Consider the following 4485-nt stretch of genomic DNA (forward strand, 5'->3'; position numbering starts at 1 on the left):
AGCCTCTAAAATGTTATCCTTTGTGGTTGACTAAATCCTTGTGGGTTTTATATCTCTTGAGCTTTGAAAATATTGTTACATTAAATGTAGAAATAAAAATACAATTAGAAAAAGTGTGGAGATGCAGTAGAAGTCTCTTCCTATGTGTGCAAACTTTCCTCCCCCCTTTTTTCTGAATTAACTTGCATATGTTTTGTTTTCTCTACGTCTCTTTGCATAAAAAGCCATGAGTAAAGGAATAAGGAATAAAGAAGAGGTTTCAGCATTAAGTACTGTATTTCCAAATGTAGTCCTCTCTCTTTTTCTGGAACGGTTGAGATTATTATGAAGATCAAATTCCTTGTACATCTTCTAATAAACTGACACCATGCACATCAAGTCAGATGTTCATTTATCTATGTGTGGTGGAAAAGAGGGTAACAAATAATGGCGTAAGAGTTAGAAATGTGAGGAAACGAGTTTGATAAGAAAATGCAATGATTCTGACTGTTTATTCATTGCAGAATTATCTCTTAAGTGATACGTCTGATTTATCATTCTCAGTAGCATATTAAAGTGCGTATTGGAAGTTAAAAATATTCCTAGATGTATAATCTATTATGGACATCCCCATTGAAAAATAATATGCAGGATTTTTTTTGTTTTTCAAAACATAAGAATGTTGATTCCGAGATCAAAGTGGCTGTTTTGAGCTAAGCTCCTACAAAGTTATTTTTTTAACCCCCTACGTCGACCCCTTGCTACGTCACATTCGAAAACTCTTTTTGAGATGCGGAAGTAACATTGTATCACAAAAACGGCTCCAGAGGCCACTTCTATTGTAGATTTATAAAACCAAATGTTAAAATAGTATACTAGAATGTTTGTCCTATATGATTCTTCACTGCAGCATCTAACTTCCAATACGCACTTTAAATAAAAATCCGGGCACAGTGCCGGCACCATGCTGTAGGGTTGTACCTGCAGCGTTTAACACAAAGGAAACACTAGTCATTTACGGACGACCACTCTGCAGTCTGGCAGTGGAAAGTTGTCGTCTTGTCGTCATAGACAGAAACAATTGCTAACCCAAGTTAAGAGGAAGAAACTGAAAAGACTGAGTCAATTGGATGTGGGAAATGTGAACTTTTCTAACTGAAAGCCACATATAATGTACGTCAAGTTCTGCCTCCCGTTGTGCTAGAAAGGCAGCTGTTTCTCTATCTTCCTCTGTGTGTGGGTGTTTTGCTAATAAGCAACTTTCTATTCAACATCCATTGTGCAGTGAATTTTGCTTTCGTATTCCAGTTTGGTTTGGTTAGACTTCGGCTAAACAGGTCTGGTTGTAATCTTCTTTTCCTCGTGTTGACAATCATTCTACAACACGTAACTCGTGGCAACTTTTTGCAATGACAGTAATCCAAGGAGGAGGATCCCTTCCTTTAATGGCCTCTCCTGTGTTTTTTTTCTCTTTAATTTCTGATGACTCAAGGTACTTAAGATGCCCCTGGACCCACAAAGTCCACGGCGATTTAAGTACTAGAGCAATAGAAATAAACTAGACTTAAGTTAATTTCACCTCCTGAAAGTGAAGGAAAACTGCCAGAAAATGGCCACAAATGCTTTGATTTAACAGACAGCCTGTGCTGTCAGCTCATGGTCAAATTTGTACTATAAAAACAGTTCACTGCAACCGTACAGCCTTCAATCGCTTGCATTTGACCATCTCAATACTTTCATGAAAAACGTTTTCTCTTTTTTTCCAGTGCGTGTATGATAGCAGCCCCTCCTCAGTTTGTTTGCCATTATTTTGCTCTGTGACCTCTCCAGGGAGTTTGTGCCTGGGAGTGATAAACACTTCTGAACAGTTTCCAGATCCCCATCGCTCCACCACAACCCAACCAAATACTTTGATCCTGCAGTCTACATGTGGATGATGGGAAAGAGTTGTGGAGGGAGTAGCAAAGGATAAAGCTTCCAGTGGAAGCTCTGGCCTATAAGGAGGAAACCGTGGAAACTCATTAAATGACTGTTTACAGCTGCACAGGGAGTTCTTCTCTGCTCTGTTTTTGCTTTTTTTCAAGAGAGAACTTGGTGGGAGGAATTGTGTTGAGGTCACAGTCACTGACTAGAATCTGTGTGCGGCCACGATAACCAAACACAGTGTGAGATAACAAGGAATGTAAGGCCTTTAATATCTCACTTTTGTCAAGCAAACAACCACTTACACAGTGGCTTTGATGTCAAGCAATATCGCTTTGTTGATATTGATACAGGCTGTTAAAACACACACACACACATACACATACACACCACTTATTTGCATATTTGCATTATGGGAAATGCAGAATAGTGTCTTTTTTTAACCTCTACTTGAGACAGGATATATACGTTTACACTGAAGGAAAATCCATCTCTTTACAGGACCACCTACCTTATGAAAGTGCAACGCCAAATCGGTCTTAAACTGTGACTGTGTTGGGTGGAAATGTAATCAATCCTTAATTCACACATGATGATCCCAATAAACACACTTTGTTTTTTTACAATATAAATATGGCATGTTCAAAGGAATTGGATTGGATATTGTAGCTTAAGTAACCATGGTCAAAAATGGTATGCTATTTAGATCATTGCACATGGTGGTAGGCTACTTACTGTTTGAAAAATTAGACTATAAAAAAGTTAGTAAAATAAAAATACCCTCTCTATAAAGCCCATGCAAACTGTGTGAAACGGTTGGACGAGCTTATTTCTCAAGAATAAAAACTTGAATTTGAAAATAAACTAGAAAATCCCGCGGAGATTTTGAAAGTACGGGCAGCCCTGCACAGGCCGCCAATCCCCGCGTCGGCAGCGCCCCGCCCGTCGGCCGGTCCCGAAAGCTTCTTCGAACCTCTGCCGCGGGCTTTCCGAACTCCAGTCCCGAGTTGTGGCCGATCGAAGGTTGCAATCGTGGCAAAACGTCAGGAAAATGGCCGCTCTTAGCGAAGACGTTTTCGTTAAGGGCGGCCGTGTTTTTTGAGCTATCTCGCTAAAACGTTATACACACGTGTACGTTGGTCCCCTGATGCTGTGTACACAATTTGGTGATGATAGGTTGGAAATCCACAAATGAATTTCAGGTCATGTAAATTAGGGAAGAAAAAAAATCATGGCTGACCCCTATGGTCCAAGAGGCTTTATTGTAGAGCACCATGAGCTGTACATGTGTAAGAAACAAGCCCCAACCTCAGCGATTTTTACCGGCATCCAATAAGGAAGTGACCTACAACTGTAGTAACCAGAAAGTGCCACTGGGGGTGGCGCCAAGACGAGCAGTTTTTCTTTGACTCACTTAGATAGGCCGTTTTCAAAGTCTTATTAAACCTATTTACAGCCTGGGCCACAAAACCATTTTAGTCTGTATGTTTAGGTCATATCTCCATGACAACACTGAGGGGGGTGAATTTTTTTGGCCCACGCTAGTTTTTATTCTTTTGGAGGTTAAAATGTATTGGCGCGATCTCTTGAGTGACAGCTCTCCGCCCGTTGTCCCTCACTTTGCCTCGGAGGCAGGGGCGTTGCACCAAATTCTGGGCCCCTATACAGGAAGTCCTGATGGGCCCTCTGAGAGGCGGTCTCTATGTTTGTCTATAGTCCAAAACGTATGAGTGACTGGTCCCTCTCTGAGCCAGATAACAACACAATGTTTCTATTGATGAATGACCAAATCATTACGCGTACTTGAACACAACCCCTGGTCTAATGACTCTTAATAAACATGCACACACACAGTGTTTCTCACAGGAATTTGGGAGACTGTGTCGTGGACCCTGGACCTTCTAGGGGGGTCCGGGGGAATGCTCCCCCGGAAGATTTTTTTTTAAATGTTTAAGTAAAATTCATCAATCTGGTGCACTTTGAGAAGAAAACTAAGGCTAAATCAACTGTTCCTATGTAAGCTATTTAGTACTATTTTCTGGAATAATTTATAGACACAGAATGACCAAAAAGCAGAAAGAAGAAATGTACATGTTTAAAAAATCCAGTCAGCTTTGGGAATTTTCCCTTCGTTTGTATTTATTAATGGCCCAATATAGGCCCCTGATCTTCGTAGCCCCGAACAATGTTATTTAAAAAATAGCAAAAATGTACTGACGAATGAAAGGCCCCTGATATATATTTTTTTTTCCTAAATAAAATTTTTCGGGGCCTAAATTGAGCCAGTAAAAAAAATTAAATAAAAAAAATACGTTTTTATATTTTTTGGGTGCAGCCCCCCTCTGCCTTGGGCCCCCCAAGCCTGTTCGCAGTCCTACGGCCCTGAACGGAACTGACCATCGTCAGATGCTCATAATTACCGAGTAGAAGTTGAATGCGTCATAATACAATACAATGCAGCCTCTGAATGGGCGCATAGGCTACTGGAGCACTGTCAGACAGTAATATGTGTAAAACACATAGTCACTGTAGTAGTAACGTTCAGTTATTATAACTACAGTAGGAACCGTTGCTCTACAATGA

This window comes from Ammodytes marinus (genome assembly GCF_949987685.1).
Source record: "Ammodytes marinus genome assembly, chromosome: 13".
Classification (NCBI taxonomy): domain Eukaryota; kingdom Metazoa; phylum Chordata; class Actinopteri; order Uranoscopiformes; family Ammodytidae; genus Ammodytes; species Ammodytes marinus.